We start from the raw sequence: 20,454 nt of genomic DNA on the forward strand, positions 1-20,454 counted from the left end.
AGTATTTTTGCTTTATTATTTATTTATTTATGTTAATAGTCCTCTCTGTTTGTATAAGGCCCCATGAACAAGGGCAGTTGCAAAAGCATATCTGTTGTCAGTATATATGTTAACAGTTTTATCTTTTCCATGCTTTAAAGCCTGTGTTAGGGCTATGAGTTCAGCCTTTTGAGCAGATAGATGTTCTTTGGCTTAAGGCTTGAGCCCAAATGACCTGATCTAAAGTTACCATGGCTGTCCCAGCATACCTTATTCCATTGGAGATGAAACTGCTTCCATCAGTGAACAGCATTTCCTTAGGCTCTGTCCAGGGCACATCAGTCATGTCTCGCCAGAGGCCTTGGGCCTTGGAGAGTCTTGTCGAGGCAGTCATGGACAGGCTCAGTTGGGTCATCATTCGGGAGAAGGGTAGCCGAATTTAGAGCCATGGTTTTTAGGTATTTTATTTGGTGCTGATCTAGAAGTAAAGCCTGATACTGGGTGAAGTGGAAGTTGGTGAGCCAACATTCAGGTGCACTTTGTAAGATAGTCTGCACGAAGTGGGGGGCCACTAAGCATATGTCTTGTTGGCCTTTTTAACTAGTAAAGCAGTTGCTGTTATAGCTCGGAGACAGGTTGGCCATCCTACAGCTACACTGTTCAACCTCTTGGGGAGGTAGGTGATAGGCCTCTTCCTTGATCCCAGGGCTTAGGTGAGCACCCCCTTGGCAATGCCTCACATCTCAGCAACAAACAGGGTGAAGGGCTTCATCAAATACAGCTGTAGACTTTTAAATCCTTAGGGGAGGTGAGTTCAAGTTAATTGTCCAGAGTATCCTCCCCCCAGGATCGGTCCATTCAAAGGCAAAGAGAGGTTGGCTTACTTCGGCCAGTGGGAGGCTGGAGAAGGCATCCTTGAGATCTAGCTTTTTGGTTTGTTTCTCTTCTGGACGATCTCTGTCATTAAAGACCCTCTGGGCAATTTCAACCAGCTCAGAGAATAATATTCCTTTAAATCCTTCCTGTCTTTGGAGCTTTCTCCTAATGTCTGGGGCTGACTGGGTGACAAAGGCAATATTTATCACCCGCTGGTTTTCTGGGGTCCCTTGGTCCACAGGAGTGTAGGTCCTGTAAGCCTCCACAAGGCATTCCAGGAAAGTGGTGGGGGTTTTGTTTGGTCCCTGAATAGTTTCACTTACTTTTGACAGGTTAGTGGGCTTCCAGGCTGCTGTGTGGAGTCCCCTAAGGAGAGTCTGGTGATACAGGTCGAGAGCCCCCTTACCTTGGTCCGTGTTTGGGTCCCACCCGGGTCTGTTAGAGGGGAACACGTGTTTGAGGCAAACGGGGTCATCAGAGGGTCAGCCATTGTGATTGGTAAGTTTTCAGGGCTTCCATCTGGATCCACTTGTGTTCTTCTGATGTGAAGAGAGTCTGCAGGAGCTGCTGACAATCATCCCATGTAGGCTGGTGAGTGAAGAAAACAGTCCAGGAGGGAGATGAGGTCCTGAGGTTTTCTGAGAAAGAAGGATTTTGATTTTTCCAGTTATAAACCATGAAAGGAGCCTGGTCTTGAGGAGTTCCGGGAGGCAAGGGAGCCTGTTGGAGTGAGAGGGGGGTTTGGAGGAATGGCAGGGAGAGGAGAAAGATCAGGGTCTTAGAGGTGTCGGGAAGGATGGGAGGAACTGTGGGGGCTGCAGACTTCTCCGGAGAAGCTGGAAGAGAAGGCTTAGTTAAAAGTGCAGATGGTGTTCCATTCACCTTGGGACTTTTTGGAAATACTTGAAGTTAGAAATCCTGCACTCGAGTGGGCCTGCCATGTGAATCGGCCGAGATGGAGCTCCCCATTTGGTTACAAGGAACAATGATGACAGACACACAGAAACAAACAAATAACAGGTAGGACAGCAAAGACTAGGAACACAACAACACACAACCGGATCCATTACTCTAAGGTATCCACAGACACAACAATCACAATAACAAAGATGAACAAGAAACATGGAAACACAATTTCTACTGACTTGCCAGTCTCAAATCCAAATTACCAATGGGCCCAGCAATGTCTCGGGGGCCCAAGGATTAGGGGAGTTAATGCTGTGTCCAGCCTCCCACTAAGTCCAACCGTTGGTGCACCGTCCCTTAGTGAGATCTCACCTGCCTGGGGAGAGAGTAAAGTGGTCCGTCTGCCTCCAGGGAGAAGAGGAACACTTTCTCTATCTTCTAGGAGATAAGTGCAGGGAGGGATATACTCACGAGAAAGAATCTCGCTGGGCCCTCCAAAATGTTGTGAGGCACCCTCCTGCAAGAATGCACTTACATACCACTTGTGCCAAAAAGGGCCGTTTATTCACTCTAGCTGGCCAGCAACCATCTCTCAAGGAGCAACCAAGGGAGAACGGCCCCAGGCCTCAGTCTTGTGGGGTTTTTAAAGGCAAAAACCACATCTTGTTGGCATACGGGTTTGTCCAGGTGCACAAAGCAAGCTAGGTAGCTAGGTCACAGAGGCCAAGAATGAGCTGTTAGAACAATCAAGCATACAAATTTTCATTGTGTATGGCTCCTGTTTCTATGCAACAGTTTTTGTTTCTATGAGAAGGTCAATGGTTTCTCACACAGAAGGGGGGTAGTCTGCAGGTCAGACAGGGGATAAAATGGTGTTACTTAGGTTAAGCAAGCAATTCTACAGAAGCAGATAGCATATGTTATGAGGGTGTAGGGAGCTCTATTTCAGTAAGAGCAGAAAACTGGAAACAAAACAACTGACCATTACAGATGAATGGATTGATAAACAGTGTCATATCCATAGAATAAACTACTACTCAGCAATAAAAATAATAAACAATTCACATAAGCAATGTTGATGAATATCAAAATAATTGTGTAGTGAGAAACACACATAAGAAAGAGCAAACAGGAACTTAAGGCAAGATTGGAGACTAGAGGTGCCTAGGGCACATTCCTCCCAAAGAAAAGGACCAGAACAACTAACAGATAGCTAAATATCGTCAGGAGCATCAGTGCGAGAGTGTGGTAGTGCAGCAGGAGACTGGTGAAATCACCATAGAGCACTAAAACCCAGGATGGTAGCACAGAAAGGAGAGAGAGGCATTTAGCCTCAACTGCCAAGTCTCTAATGCTGGGATCAGTGCAGAAAGAATTTTCCCTTGCAGCTAAAAGGTAGGCATAGGATCCACACCAATCTCCATCCTCACCACAAAGGGCTGTAGATCCTTTGGCAGGACGAGCCTGGAGCCAGGTATGGCGAGTGCCCTAGAAAACGCATACTGCATCACTCCAGAACCCTAGCACAAATGGTGTACTCCACACTCACCACCTTGGGGATCCAACCTGATGCAGGATGGTGCCACCTTGAAACCAGAGTTTTTATAGGAGCACGCCCTTCCCTGCAGCCAGTAGCCAAGGCACTTTCCCAGCCTTAAGGCCCTGCCCTCAACCCAGCACATTCACAGGAGAGGCTATAATGCCCTGACTCCAGTGGTGTGTAGCCTGGGCTCACAGCAGCTGTGACTCTGGTCTGCAGTCTGGGAAGCCAACGCTAGTCCTGCTGAACTGACAGATCTCCACATCCCCAGCCAGAGATCAAACAGGCAGACCCCTCTCAGGCAGACCAGTCCGCATTCCTCCCCCAAGCCCTGCCAACCGATTGAATTGTGAGCATCTGAGCCCTCAAGCTAGAGAAACAGCTCACAGTTCTCTAACCTAACAAACATGCCCTTGGATCAGTAGAAATAAAATGTATCCTTCCCTCCTAGAGAAGCATCCAGGCAGTTCTGTTCTGAACAGTCCTGCCTAGCAGCTTTGCCCATAGTCCCAGAAGTGGCTGCACTGGCCTCTTCACTGCAGGACTGCCTAGTGGCCCTGCCCATCTCCAGAAGCAGCTGGTCAGGTCACTTGACTGGAGGCCTGCCTAGCAGCACCACCCATCACCCAAAAGCAGTTGGATGAGTCACTCCACTGGAGGCCTGCTTAGAAAACTCATCTACTACACAAGAACTGTCTAGATGGAACTCTTTACTGCAGAAACACCTAGTGGGCTCACCCACTTCTGAGAAGCTGCTCGACAGCTCTGCCCTTGGCATCCCAGCAGAGGAAAGCACAACCTTGTGGCCAATGCTGTCAGTTCTGCCTGCCCCCAGAGCACTGCCAATGCTGCCACCCTTGTCCTCACACAGGAGTCCATCCTGATCCCTGATGACAACCAGCCTGGGCATGGCCAGCTCTACCTTACCCAGATCCTACATTTAACCACGCAGGAGGAAAGAGGAAAAGCAGAGAAGCAAGGACCCAGAAGAAGCCAGAAAGAGGAAAGACAAATCCTTCCCAGGGTCATTCATTCAAGCTAAAGAGCTTCAAAGTAAACTGCAGTGCACCTATCAGAATCATGGGGCCAATAGCCGGGGTAACCAGCAAGTCCACCCAGTATCACTCACCTGAGCCAAGGAGCAACAGGGCACCTGGATGCTTCTCCAAAGAACTTGGGATTTTGCCTATGTCCTTGATGATCCAACACAGTGTCACTCACTTCAGCAAGGAACACTGAGTGCCCCAGTACCTAGGCCATGGAAGCATTCACAGACAACTCCAATGTTGAATATGGTTGAAGTAACCACACAAAGACTACACTATTGCATTTATCCAGAACCAAAACTAAAGCATCCTACCCCACCCTATATTAGTCAATATAAAACACATCTATGGGAGGGAGTCTCTCTCCTCAGAAACCATTGCAGAACATTAAAAGAAGCAACTGCTCCACCAGGTGACCAAGCATCAACGTAGGGATACCAAAAATACAAAAAAAAAAAAAAAAAAAAAAAGAAAAAGAAAATATGACACCACCAGAGGAATACAAAAATTTTCTAGTAATAGACCCAAAACAGCAGGAAACCTTTGAAACAACTGAAAAGGAATTCTGAACAACAATCTTAAGGAAGCTCCATAAGATACAAAAAGACTCAAATAGACAACACAATGAAATGAGGAAAACCATCCATTCTTTTCAACAGCAAATGAATCATTGTCCAGTATAGACCATATGTTAAGTCACAAATCAAGTCCCAACAAATTTTTTAAAAATTGAAGTCATTTAAGTATCTTTTCACACCACAACAGACAAAAAATTAAGAGTCAATAACAAGCAAAACTCTGGAAACTATAAAACACATGGAAATTAAACATGCTCTTCAATGACCTATGGGATGGGTCCAAGAAGAAATTAAACAATAAATCAAAAAACTTATTGAAACTAATGAAAATAAAGGCACATCACATAAAAACTTGTGAAATATAGCAAAAGCAGTACTAAGAGAGGAGTTTATTGCAATAAACACTTACATCAAATGAATGGAAAGATTTCAAATACACAACCTAATGCCATTCCTAAAAGAACTATACAAACAAGAACAATCCAATCCCAAATTTAGTATTCAGGAAATATCAATTAAGATGCTAGCAGAATTAAATAAATAGAGATAAAGCAGATACAAAAGGTCAATGAAACAAAAAGTTGAGTTTTTTTGAGAAGATTAACAAAATAGACAAACTATTAGCTAGGGTAACTAGAAGAGATGAGAGGACTCAAATAACAAAAATCAGAAATGAAAGAGGAGATATTACAACCTATGTCACACACAAAAAAGAACCATTAAAGACTATTATGAACAACTATACACCAACAAATTTGAAAACCTGGAAAAAATGGATAAATTTCTGGACATATACAAGCTACCAAGACTGAACCAAGAATAGAAAACCTGAGCAGATCAATAATGAGCAATGAGATTGAAGCAGTGAACAGCAGCCCACCAACAAAGAAAAGCCCATGACTGGATGCCTTAACTGCTGAATTCTACCAAACTTTTAAAGAGGAATTAATTCCTGTTCTCTTCAAACTATTCCAAAAAGTTAAAACAGAAGCATTCTCCCAAATTCATTCTATAACGTCAACATCATCCTGATATCAAAACCAGACAAAGATACAACAACAAAAAAAGAAAATTACAGGCCAATATCTGAGGAACATAGGTACAAAATCATCAACAAATTATTAGCAATCAGAATACAACAACACATAAAAAAAATTATACACCATGATCAAATGGGATTCATTTGATGGTTCAACATATGCAAGTCAACAAATGTGACATACCACATCAAAAAACCAAAGATGAAAACCATATGATCATCTCAATAGATGTGGAAAAAGCTCTTGACAAAATCAACATCTCTTCATTATAAAGACTGTCAGCCAATTAGGTATAGAAGGAGAGTATTTCAACACAGTAAAAGCCATATACAATGAACCCGCCACCAATATTATCCTCAGTGGGGAAAATCCCATAAGAACAGGAACAAGACAAGGATGACCACTCTCACCACTCCTGTTTAACATGGTATTGGAAGTACTAGACAAAGCAATCAGGCAAGAGAAAGAAATAAAGGGCATCCAAACTGGAAAAGATGAAGTCAAACAGTCTCTGTATGCAGATGACATGATCCTTTATGTAGAAAAACCTAAAGACTCTACAATAAACAAAACTCTTAGAGCTAAGAAACAATTTCAGAAAGTTGCAGGATACAAAATCAACAAGCAAAAATCAGTAGTGTCTTTATACTCCAATAACAAACTGGCAGAAAAAGAAACCAAGAATCAAGCCCATTTACAATAGTCACCCTCAAAATAAAATACTGCTAAAATGAAGAGGACACAAAAAGATAGAAAAACAGTCCATGCTCTTGGATTGGAAGAATTAACAATGTGAAAATGTCCATACTACCCAAAGCAATCCACAGATTCAATGCAATCCCCATCAAAATACAGATGATATTCTTGACAGATATAGAAAAAACAATCTTATCATTCATATGGAACAACAAAAGATCCCTAATAGCCAATGAAATCCTGAGCAGACAAATAAATTACTTACTTACTTAATAAATAAATAAATAAATAAATTAATTAATTAATAAAGGTGGAGGCATTAAACTCCCTGACTACAAAGCTATAGTAACCAAAACAACATGGTACTGGCATAAAAATAAACACTCAGACCAATGGAACAGAATAGAGAACCCAGAAATCAACCCACATACTTACAGCCAACTGATGTTTGATAAAGGCAACAAGAACATACAATGGGGAAAAGACTACCTCTTCAATAAATGGCATTGGGAAAACTGGACATCTATATGCAGAAGAATGAAACCAGACCTGTACCTCTTGTCATATATCAAAACCAACTCAAAATTGATTAAAGACTTAAATAGAAGATCTGAAACTATAAAACTCCTAAAAGAAAACATACAGGAAACACTTCAGGACATAGGACTGGGAAAAGACCTCATGGATAAGACCCTAAAAGCACAAGCAACAGAAGAAAAATAAACAAATGGGACTATTCAAAGTAAAAATATTCTGCACAGCAAAAGAAACTATTAATAGAGTGAAAAGACATACTACGGAATAGGAGAAAATATTTGCAAACTATGCATCCAGCAAGGAATTTATATCCAGAATATACAAAGAACTTAAACAGCTTAGTAGAAAAAACAAGTAACCAGATTAAAAAATGGGCAAAGGTGCTGAGTAGACATTTTTCAGAGGAAGATATACAAATGGCCATCAGACACATGAAAAAAATGCTCCACATCACTGAGCAACAGGAAAATGAAAATCAAAACCACACTGAGATATCACCTGACACCAGATATCGCCTATTAACAAAAAGACAGAGAATAACAAATGCTGGTGAGATGTGAAGAAAGGGGAACTCTTCTACACTGTTGGTGGGACTGTAAATTAGTGCAGCCATTATGGAAAATAGTATGGCGTCTTCTCAAACAACTACAGATAGAACCGCCATACAATCCAACAATCCCACTGCTGGGTGTATACCCAAAGAAATGGAAATTATCATGTTGAAGGGATACCCACACTCCCATGTTTATTGAAGCTATGTTTACAATACCCAAGATATGGAACCAACCTAAATGTCCATCGATGGACAGCTGGATAAGAAAAATGTGGTACATCTACACAATAGAATTCTACTCTGCTATAAAAAAGAATGAAGTTCTGCCATTCATAGCAACATGATAAACTTAGAGAAAATTATGTTAAGTGAAATAAGCCAGGCACAGGAAGAGAAAAACTGCATTTTCTCACTCAGAAGTGGGAACCAAGAAAATATACAAAAAAATCAAAAAGAAAGAAAGATACAACCACCACAATAATATATTGTACTTTCAAAAGTAGAGAGCAGAACTGAGACCACCAGAGGTGGAAAAGGGGAAGGAGGGTGGATTAGTGAGAAATTGGTAAATGCCCGCAAAAAATGATTACATTGTATAATGTTGAATATACTAATTATCCTGATTTGAGCATCACATATTGTACACAGGTATTGATAGTCAATGCTGTATTGCACAAATATGTACAATCAATTATGTTTCAATTAAAAAAAATTCAGAGACAGAGTGTATTAGAGGTTACCAGAAACTGGGGAAGATATAAAGAGAAATTACTGCTTAATGGATACAGAGATTATATTTAGGATGACAAAAAAAGTTTCGGAAGCAGGTAGAGGTGGTGGTCACACAGCATTGTGAATGTAATTATTTCCATTGTGAATGTAATTAGTTCAAAAATTCCTAAAATGGCAAACATTATGCTATGTATATTTTACCTAAATAAATAAGTAAATTTATTAATTAAACAACAAAAGTGGTAAATAAAAATAAATGTGATAATTCTGGAATTAAGTAATATATAATGGATCCTAATTTTGATATTAATTAAACAAATGCTGTTGGAATTTCAATACACATTAAAATTATAGATGTTTGTATAGAAACATAAAGAATTTGAATAAACTAGCTGGAACTTAAGATAATAAAAGAGTAAATAAAATCTCTTTAAAGTATAGAAGAGCATGCTCAATTTTTCTAGAGAAAAACAGCCAGATCTTTAAAAAAACACCTTTTATTCTGTGGAATTAGGTGTAAATAGCTGAGAAAAATAATTTGGAAATTATATAGATGCATAATGTTGGTTTTTATGATGTGATAATGTGTTTTCTTTGAAGACTAACATTTAGCACTTTAAAACTACAATACTAAAGAGTTATAGTATTATTAATAAAAACAAGTACAATTATTTTAATTAAATAATAAATAATTTCTACTAAAGAGCACTGATATTTTCACCACCTGACTGACTCCCTTCACTGTCTTGTCATTTTTTTTTTAAACAAAAGTTCAGATTTTATGGCCTGTCCTAAGTAATTGCCTAAAACCAAACCTCACCTTCCTGTTCTGCTGATCTCCCATTTCGCTACACTTCAAACATATGGGATTCGTTTCACTCCCATTAGGCTGCACATGTCTTTCTCACATGGGCTCTTTCCAAGTGATTTTTCTGTTAAAAAAAAAAGCTAAACTGAACAATACTTTGCAAATTTATAAAACAAAAAACCAACCAAACAAAAAAACCTTTCAGGAATCTCAAAGTGAAAGACTTCCTATGTGGCCTTAAATTCAGAATTTTTTCCCCAATTACACTCTTTCTAAATGTCCTGAACTTCTCCACTGAAGAAGCTAAGAGTTAAATAAGGAATCTTTGTTTAATTTATGTATGCAATGTTCATTTTTAGCTCCATTATAAGATTGATGCAGGCAGGTGCATTACTGCCTTTATTTAAAATGGTATCACACACTCCTGACAACTAAGAGGTCTCCAAATATTAACAAACATTAACATGACTATTTGAATGTCACAAAGAGAATGACTCAGTACTGCAATTAGATTAGGAAACACTGTTTTTCTTGTCCTGCAGGCAAAGCAAAGCTACATGCTAATGCAAAGCTGCCACCGATGATCACAAAGGGGTTTGAATGCTGGGAAACATAATGCCACAAGCACAGAGGTATTCACCATCCACTGCCCTGGATTTGCAACCAGAGTCATCCAAATGGTCAAAGTGACATAGACTAAATGAAAGATAACAAAGGAGCTCATGAGGGTCAGGATGGTGCATGTGGCTCTGGCCTCATGGAAAGGTAGGGGGGAAAGACAGTTGCTGTAAATATGATGGACTCACTGCTTGTGTCTGTGCAGGATGGAGACTACGGAGCCACTGCCCCAGACCATAAAGCCCAGACTCCTCACATCAGGAGAAAAATACATGACTGTATTTAATGAACTTATAAAACCCTCTTTCACATGCCAAGGACAATATCCATAATTATTTTCCACACTGAGATTTTTTTCTGTTTGATGGACCATTGACTATCATAAAAACACATGAATTTATCAAGAGATGCAAGATCCAGCAGAGGAAACAGCAGAAGCTAATGAACTTTAGGGATCTAATCTTGAGCTCCATCCACCTGCAAATACTGGGGTCAAGCTTAATGACCAGGAAGCAATTGATGATGCAAATAGTGCTAAATGAAACTCCTGTGGCCACCCTGTGAAAGTAGAAGACAAATTTACATCCAGAATCATCCGGGAAATATTTCCACTCAAAAGCTGCCATTGTCTGATGTACACCTTTGGAGAAAAGACCCATGAAGTTGGCCAAGACCGGTTGGTTGAGAATCAAATCTGTGAGTTTCAAATGACATCCAGTGAGCAAAGTGAAGTGAAAAAGACAAAGGAGTGAGAAATTTCACAGCAGGCCAATTCCTGTCTAAGTGAGGAACATAATCCCTGTACACAAGCTAGCAGAACACATCACATCAATACCTACAGAGCACTGGTTTTAACTGAAGTCAGAGGAGTGAATAAACAAATGACATTAAACGTATCACCATCACCATGTCCTTCAATTTTTAATCCTTAGCCTGTTCTATATATTCTCACTTTAAATGCACATTTTTGTTCATGTATGCAAAGGCAACTTGATGAAGACCTATATTGTAAATAGCCTCCAGAGTGGATGGGTGATGGCACAACCACACAACAGGGTTCTCTACAGCTGCAGTGATGAGAGAGGAAGATCTGCGCACTGACAAGGAGTTTTCTCTATGATACGTTTCTACATGAGAAAGGCAAGATACAGAATACATGTATCATATGTTTCTTTTTTTTTTTTTATTAAAGTAGAAGGATATAAATACATGGGGAGAGATGGGACAGAATAGAAATGTAGGCTTAATGAAGTGATCTGATTTACAGCTTGACATTCAAATATAAACATTTCACAAAATTTTGAAAAATAATCAAAATTAGGTATGACAATCCATCACACTCAAAGTGAAAAAATTAGCTTCATTGTCTATCACCATGGTGTTCTAGGTGTACTTATAATAAATATTTCAACTCATTTTAAAACACAAAGGCATATATGAAGGCAAAAATACCTGAAAAGTAATATTAAATTGTTGTCTATACTCGTATTTTGCAATTTATATTGGTATTAATAGTATGAAATATATTTAAAAGTCTACTAATATAATTGGTAAACAAAACTTTCAGTATACAACAAAACAGTATTTATGTGAAATAAAACATTTAAATACGCTGACTTAATCATCACATATTGTATACATATATTGATATTCAACTCTTTACAAATATGTGAAATCAATATGGTTCAATTAAAAAAAAAAAGACATTTATCTAATGCCAAAAAAAAAATTTAAATAAAAACTCAAAACCACATAATTTTTGGAAGAATTAGTGCATGTAGTATATAATTTTTAAACACATGTTTTTTTTTTTTTGAGGCTGGCTGGTATGGGGAACCTAACCATCAACCTTGGTGTTACAGGGCCACACTTCAACCAACTGAACTAATCGGCCAGCCCATATATATTTTCTATTTCTTTTCATCGAAACAGTTTAGACACTGTAAAAAACTCCACAGCTATGACTACCTCAAATACAAAAATATGATGTGATATCTAAATACCATTTCTCACTAAAAGACAGAAAAATATCTTGAAGATAAATGATGCTGCTGGCTGTGGGGTCAGAAACATTCAAGGTGACCCTAAAACTTCTCAAACAAGAAAGCCAGGATTCTCAAGATACCCTGGTCTTACTTGAAGAGAAAACACAATTCAACTTGAAATGGCCTCTTTTGCAAAATATTGGTACAAATCAAGCATCAAAGGAATATTATCTTCCAAGATTGGAAGCCCAAAAAATATGTTAAAAATCTATATATTATTAACAATTATTGCAAAATATGTTTTATTATGGAAGAAGTTAGGGAACCAACTTATTAGTATGAAAACTGATTTTAAAAATAGAAAAGTGCCAATCATTTTTCCCTTCTTTCCTGTACAGACTATATTTTTGGTAACCAAAACAGATGATGATTAATGGTTCTTTATTATATAAGAGTTTCCTTAAAACCTGGTATAATAATAATGGGAGTAGAATGTCAAGATTTTGTATTCTCTAATTTAGTCATAGATCTAGGTTATCATCATCAGTGGCTACTGGAACCAACAGATACATGACTACTGGAAAAGTGATAATGAAGGTAAGTTTACCTTAAAAAAATAGTTCATTTGAAATATGATATAAAAATACTTGCAGCATTAGTCAAAAACCTAAGTAAATTTTCAGCACTTATTTTAAAGAGAGATAAATAATATGTGGAAACTAAACATAAAAAAATAACAAATCTCCTATATAAAAATTTTGGAGTATATTTGTATGATTTCAGGCTGAGTAAATAAAGAACTTAACAGTGTGCTTTACAAAATATTTAATTTAGAATTAATTGAAAGAAGACTTTTTAAAATCCTTTTTTTGCCTCATTTTTCAGTTTCTTTTCTTTCTTTCTTTTTTTTAAAGATGACCAGTAAGGGGATCTTAACCCCTGACTTGGTGTTGTCAGCACCACGCTCTCCCAAGTGAACTAACTGGCCATCCCTATACAGGGATCCAAACCCATGGCCTTGGTGTTATCAGCACCACTCTGCCTAGTGAGCCACAGGCCAGCTCATTTTTCAGTTTCTTTAATTGAATTACAAATAATGAACAGAGAAATAAAAACCATCGCAGTTGTGGGGAATATGCTACTTAATCTGAGGGAACAGAACTTCAAGGTGGGCAGAAGTGTCCCAGTAGCAATGACCACTCACATTCCATGTACACAAGTTAGCAAGTTTCACAAAAAAGAAGGTGGACGATAAATTGTCAGCAAGTTGGTCAGGCAGAAGTGAGTTAAGAGAGATCTTTCTCAATGTTTGTGAATGAATGAAAGAAAAATGTATCTGGAAGGATCCTCACCCAGTGAAATACTGGTCACTTCTGGATGTGAGGATGGCATTTGGGAGTGCACATTCATCTTAACTTGATGTATATATGAATATTTTCAAAACTGTCAGCGTAAAAATTATTTATTTATTTATTAATTTCGAGGTAATTTATTTTTAAAACAGGTCACCACGCTAAGCTTTTAGCCCATTCTTCCATTGTACAAGCTACAAATGCTTGCTCAGCACTGAGGAGAACTCTTTAGCAGCATGTCTGAAAAGTGAATAAAAATCCATATAAAACAAATATTCACATAGTTTCCATAGGAACACAGATAACTGTGACCCCATCTCCTATACTTCCATGTCCCTGCATCTGTGCCGACCCTACTCCTACTAAGGAAGACATTTCAAGAACTAGCAGTAATTTTAAATTAAATAGTCCCCCCAAATCCCTTAATTCAAGCTAAATCTGCAGTTAACAGCTACAAGAATGGTATCTAAACATTAATACCAACAAAAGCACGTGCTGCTAGATGGCATTTCATTCAACTTTCCCAAGCACAAGACACAGGCAGAGTGCTGACATGCTGCTCCTCTACCTCGGGTAGGAAGTCATGGGTCTGGATTTGCTACATGAATTGCCATGTTGGTCCTGGCATCACATAGTGGATGGTTGGCCTCTGGAATCCACTGAAAGTAGAAGCAGCAGCAACAGTGTAAGCACCCATATTTTCAAGGAACATCCAAATGCCCACATGCATTTTGGGCCCATCATAGTGTTCAACAATTCATTCAAGGCCATCACATGTTGGTGCCCGTATGCTATATGAATAATACTTATCTGGTTTGGGTGTCTTTTGCAGAAGGGGCTTTACATATGAATGATCAGAAAGGACAAAAATGATCCATATACTCCATCATTCACATAATACATAAAGGTTTGTTCACTCGACTCATCTTCATCATCAGAGCTTGTCTGTTGCTTTAATACAAATTTTTTAGGAATGATAATAACTGCAAGTGTGAAAGCTGGTGCAACATGATATCTGCCTAGCTCAGCCATGCTTCTCACTCCAGAGCCTGATGGAAAACACTTGTTTGATGCTGAGTTGATTACACTGGTGATCTCTTCAAATTTAAACTTCACATCCTCAGATCCAAGAAAGCCACTGCCAGTACCAAGTAGATACATGCTGAAATCAACCTCGGCTCCCATGGCAAAGACAGCAGGCATCAGAGACTGCCTGCAGGAAAGTCTCATGATCAGTACAGCCACTTTCCATGTGGAAGCTGACACCAGCAACATCAATATTCAGCTCTTTTGACTGTTCCAAAAGAAGCCTGCTGGTTTTGAGTGTGGCATCAAATGTAACACTGAGGCAACGGACTGCTTTGGAATCATCAGTGGCAATGAACAAAACCAACTTTGCCTTTGGATGTGCTCTGGCAACTTTCATCAGCTCCACTTGACTATCAAAACTCATCGTCTGGACTGTATTATTGGCAGCGTATTTAATTTGAGATACTTGTTTACAAGGATTTGCACAGGTAATCCTTGCTGGAGGAACCCCAAGACCCTGCACCAATTGTATTTCAGTCTTGCTAGCACAGTCAAGTCCTGTCCAGATGGGAGATGGGGTTTTGACTATGGCTTCTGCTACTATTACATTTGACTGCATAGAACGGAGTGACATCAGGACGAGCTTTTCATCATCTTAGATGTTTCTTTAGAACGTCTCCAAGGTCCGCGACATAGAAGGCATCCTTATCATTATCAGAAGAAACTCCTTTACTTTTTTGGTCCAGAATGTCCTTGGCAGTAAAGCCTTCATTGAGGAGGTGGCAGTCAAACTCTTCATTACTAAAGTTGTTCCTGGTTTCTTGATGTTTTTCTCAGAGCGTCCGAGCGTCGCGGGCTGTCTCCATGGAGATACCGCCGACGCGTCCCCGCTGTCCCCGCCGGGCCGTCAGACACTTATCGGGATTCGCTGGCCCGAGGTGGCACTAGACGTGCTGGCTGAGGGGCGGCCGGTGGCGGTGGCTGCAGGGATTGACCTTATGGTAAAATTTATTCTTTTGAAAAGATCATGGCAGATTGAAAGAGAAATTTAAAAATTACTTACGGAATAAATACATATACTAGAACTAGAACAGTGAAGTAAACTAGAGAAGGGATGGGAAAGAACCAGGAATGATTTGAAAGACAAATCCTAAAATAAATTAATGCAACAAACAGGTAGGTAGGTCAGAAGATGAACTGCAGGAATTTGGTTTGTTTTAAAACTGGGCCCATAACAGAAGCCTGTGTATCTTGAAGTTGTACTGGGTTTTAATTACTCAGGCTTTTGAAAACATGCAGAAATTCACGAGGCAAGGAAGTTTCACAATTTACTCCTGATTGTAGGGTTTCTTGGGACACACAGGGTTGATCTAAATCAATACCTCTTTCCCTCAGGTCTGGAGACCTTAAAGTTCTTGATCTGTTTGTCTTCCTTCCTTCCTTCCTTCCTTCCTTCCTTCCTTCCTTCCTTCCTTCCTTCCTTCCTTCCTTCCTTCCTTCCTTCCTCCCTCCCTCCATTTCTTTTCTTTTCTTTTTCTCTCTTTCTTTTCTTTTCTTTCTCTCTCTTTCTTTTCTTTCTTTCCTCATAATAGCCACACATTTCCTTAAATAAGCCCCTGTCCCTCTCACATGGAAAATAGAATGAGGCTTTCTGTTCCCTAAATAAATATGGCACTCTTCTAATAAGAACAGAAATTTGAGACATATTATTACAGACTCCCATTAGCCTAACATGGTTTCCTTAAAAAACAAAATAAAACAAAGCAAAACCCAAAGCCCATACCCACAACTGTCACTCAAACACCAGGTGTCTGCTCGGCAGCTGGGAGCTTCCCTTCTCTGTCTCATTGCTCATCTCACATCTGTAGGGTGAAGCACATCTTCCTGTGAAAGAAGGTCTGTTTACTCAGGGAAGAGTGAGAACAACTTCAGAAGGATGTAACAGGGAGAAGAAGAGAGATGTCACGCAGCCCCTGTGCAGGTGAATAAGATGTCAACATGACAAAAGTTTGCTAGAAAACTTCCTTAAATATATATGCTCGTGTATGTGTGTGTTCATAGTTTTATGTTCCGATTCCAAAAAACATAATTATTTTTACATTTATATTACTGGATTTTCTGAGATGAAGTCCTTCTCAGAATCTGATATTCATCTGAAAAGAATTGCTACTTACCCAATTGGTGTTTGCTGTCAGGATGAGGGGGTGCCTGGGTCACATTATCCAAGTGTAGAAAGTGGGCATCTGAACCTGGGATAAAGGTTTAAATTCCATGATCTCATCTCCTTGCTGGGTAGTGATTATCACTGTAGTTGCATTGACAGTGTCTGCGTGGGTAATTGAGATTATCTGTGAAAAACATTTGTGAATTGTAAAAATCACTGAAAGCTATTACAAATAATTAGTAATAATCATATCCAACAGGGGGCTGACTAGTTAGTTCACCTAGTTAAAGTGTGGTGTTAATAACACCAAGGTCCTGTGTTTGATCCCTGTAGTGGACATCCACCCCCCTGCCAACAAAATAACTAACTAACTAACTAAATAAATAAATAAATAAATATATTCTATAGTAGTGGCGGAAACAGATGGGTGAGCCCTCACATTTGAAATAAACAGTAATCCCAGTGCAAGTGGAGTAGAGGACACTGAGATCTAATAAGTGAGAGAAGAAATTGGGGACATGGCTCTGCTGGATTTTTTTTTTTTATCTCCTTGATAGTTTTGGCTTTAAAATATAACTCGTTTTATTCCTGAGAACTCTGAGGGTACTGAAACTAAAGGCATGGCAGTAAATAAATAAAGTTAGGAAGACTAGCCAGAGTCATTCAAATAGGAATATTACAGTGACATATTTATTCAGTGCTTCAAGAAATATTTATTTTATAACCTAGGTGGATCAGGCACTTTTCTGGGTACATAAGATATATTAGTACACAAGACACTAAACTAATTTTCCCCCATGGAGTTTCTATTCTGGTTGAGGGAACAGACTATAAGTGATGCACCCAAGTTATTAAGTGACATGCACATTATCAGAAACTAGTGGTTCTACGGAAAAGAGAAAATCAAATACACATGCAATAAAAACAGAGAAGTAAGGGTGTGTTGCAAAATTAAGCAGGATGTTCATCATAGGACTCAAAGTAAAGAGAGTTTTAGAAAATGCTTTAATGAGGTGAGGAGAAACAGGCTTATTTCTTCCTTTCCAATCCATATATATGTATACTGTGTTTTGTCATATCCCTCCAAATAGTCCTCATAGCCTAATGTTCAAGGACAATACATGCAGCAATAGTTCTTCTTTCATCCCTGAACTTGGGTAAAATATTTTAATAATGGGTCATATGTATGGTATTTGTTGTCAGGTTTTTATTGTAGACATTTATTAAAAGTTTAAGAAAGATCTCTTGTATTTCTAGTTTATTTTAAAAATGTCAAGAATGGGTGAAATTCTATTAAATTATTTTGAAAATTTTGAGTTGATTACATGATATATCTCATTTTTTACTGTGAAGATTATTCTAGGTGTCAACTTGATTAGATTCAGGACTGCTCAGAAACCTGGTAAAGCTATCTCTTTAGGTGAGTCCATGAGGGTGTTTCCAGAAGAGATTAGCATGAGAGGCTGAGTGGACTGGGTGGGAAAGATCCGCCCTCAGTATGGGTGGGAACCATCCAATCCACTGAGGGATCAGAGAGAAGGAAAAACAGAAAAAGGGCAAATTGCTCTGTCTGCCAGAGCTGGGATACATTCTTCCCTCCTGTCCATGGACATCAGAGCTCAATGTTCAGCTTTTGGGTTCCAGGACTTACACTAAGGACACCATCAACTTCCCTGATTTTGAGGCCTTTGGACTTGGGCTGAGCCACTCTACCAGCATCCAGTTTGCAGACGGCCTATCATGGGACTTCTCTTCACAATTGTGTGAGCTAGATCCCCTAATAAATCCTCTCTGTGTATTCATAACATATCCTATTGATTCTCTCTGGAGAACCCTAATACATTCACTAAGCGGTGAAATACATCAATTAATGTTTGTATCTTTAGAAACTTACAGGAAAGTTGCAAGAATAGAAAAGATACCTTTATAAACATTTACCCAAGTTTTACAATTATTTTTCTTTTGCTCCATTTTCTTTATTATTTTTTTCTCCCTCCTGCTCTTTCTTCACACACATACATCACATATATATATATATATCTTCCTGAACAATTGTTTTGAGCCTAATTTGGATGTTTTTTCTATTTACCAGTAAATACTTTATTGCATAATTCCTAAGAGCACAAAAGTTTTCTTATATAATCAGAGTACTATTACTCAAAATCTGGAATTTCAATATTGGCACAATGCCATTATTTAAACAATACATAATACGTTGTCATCATTTATTCCAATATTACCCTTAAGTATTTTTCTTTGTGTACGACCAAAGCCAAATTCAAATATTGTATTTAGTTTTCATGTCTTTTTAGATTCCTTTGATAAAATAGTTTCTCAGCATTTCAGGAGATCCTTGGAATAGTCATTTTAAAAAAGATTACAGAGCAATTATTTTGTAAAATTTATCTCTGTATCTCTATTTTTTTCCAAGTTATTAGATTAAGCTTTTGACTGTTTTGCAGGGAAACCACAGCAGGTAATTGGTAGTCTTTGCTGGGCTGGGTGCTGTTATCGGGTGCGTGGCTCAGGCCCACAGCTCTCCCCCTCCTCTGGCTGGTGATGTTAGACCTTTACTGGTTAATATCAAACTTTGATCTGTGGGTATTTTGGGTTTTTTTCCAGTTCTGTGCAAGATTATTCACTGTTCCCACCACTTAAACACTGCACTGGAACTAATTTGCTGCCCTTTGCTTACTTCTAAAATGGGGGAACTTCCTGTGGAGACCAGCACTTGAGACCTGTAGTTGAGCTAAATTGCTGCTCTGCTGCTGATTCTCTGGCAAAGGCTTTTTGTGCAGCTCTGGTTTTGATTGTTGACTTTGTAAGCACTTCTAGGCCTTATGAGTTCTGGTATACCTGGGTTGTGTGGAAACTCTGGTCCGGGCCTGAGTCTTTTCAGCAAACTGCACCCCCTGTGATTCTATATTCCTGACCAGTCTCCACTGAGTGGTCCTGTGCTGACTGGAGGGTGATAGATCAACTGTCCATGTTGTGTCCCAATGTTCCCCTGGTGGCCCATCTCCTCCACCACCTACACTCCAAACACTACCCATGGGATGGGCCATGTGCTGGTCTCTTGCAATGACTCACCAGCCACTGAGTGGCTACTTTTTTCAGTTGTCTGTGGCTCCTTGCTCCTATGTAGGTCCACGAACTGTGTTAGTGACCTTGCTGGCTTGGGGAACACCAAGGCTCTCTTCTCCCATGCAGCCTCCAAGCAACTTCATACAAAGGGCACAGCTGCAGCTTTTGCCAGCTCTTGCTCCGTGTGCTCACCAGCTACAGGCTTAAAGTGGCCGGGGCTCAAAATGGTGGGAGCAATCCTTTCTTTCTGTCATCATGGCTTCTCCCACCTTCATGCACTCTGTAGGTCTCTCCTCCTTTTCCCCTGAGCTCTAGTGGCCCTAGCTTGGTCATTGCTTTTTAATAGTTGTAAATTGGTTGATTTGTGAGAGAGAGTGACTGGGGACTGTCTATTCTGCCATCTTGAATGGAAACCTCTCAAGAATCCTGTGACTTACATACCATTCTTTAATTTTTCATTTAATGTTTTCCTCCTATTACTCACTGGCTTTTCATTTCAGAAAGCATCCAATTGGTAACTGCAGATCAGAGTGTGGAGATCTTCTTCACTCAATTTACAGGTGTGGAAAACTACGTTGTGTAGATGGGCCATAATGAATTCATCTGATTCTGTTCTTGTAGGTAAACATTTAAACTGTTTCCAAATGGAAATTTCATGAATAGTCTTCATATTCATAAGCCACCATCCTTAAGGCCCATTTAAACAAAAAATACGTGTTAAATTTAGCACTGGAAAAATAAGTGTTAGGTTTAGTTTACTGGGGATGGTAACTTATTTTTGTTTATCCACTCCTCTGGGTCCAATTAAAATCAATCTTGTACATATTGATGTGATGGCTCCTGCCAAGTTCCAAATGGGGATTATCTTCCTCACTCAGATGGGAGTGGGAATCTTTGGAAACTCCTTCCTCCTTTGTCTTTAATAACTTCA

The 20,454-nt window shown here is 39.2% G+C and overlaps 2 pseudogenes; both read right to left on the reverse strand.

Annotated features, from left to right (window-relative positions):
* Positions 1–770: 770 nt before the first annotated feature.
* Positions 771–10,623, reverse strand: LOC134372439 (vomeronasal type-1 receptor 1-like; annotated as a pseudogene).
* Positions 10,624–13,760: 3,137 nt separating this feature from the next.
* Positions 13,761–15,099, reverse strand: LOC134372440 (ornithine decarboxylase-like; annotated as a pseudogene).
* Positions 15,100–20,454: the final 5,355 nt, after the last annotated feature.

The sequence above is a fragment of the Cynocephalus volans genome, chromosome 3 (assembly GCF_027409185.1).
Source record: "Cynocephalus volans isolate mCynVol1 chromosome 3, mCynVol1.pri, whole genome shotgun sequence".
Classification (NCBI taxonomy): Eukaryota; Metazoa; Chordata; class Mammalia; order Dermoptera; family Cynocephalidae; genus Cynocephalus; species Cynocephalus volans.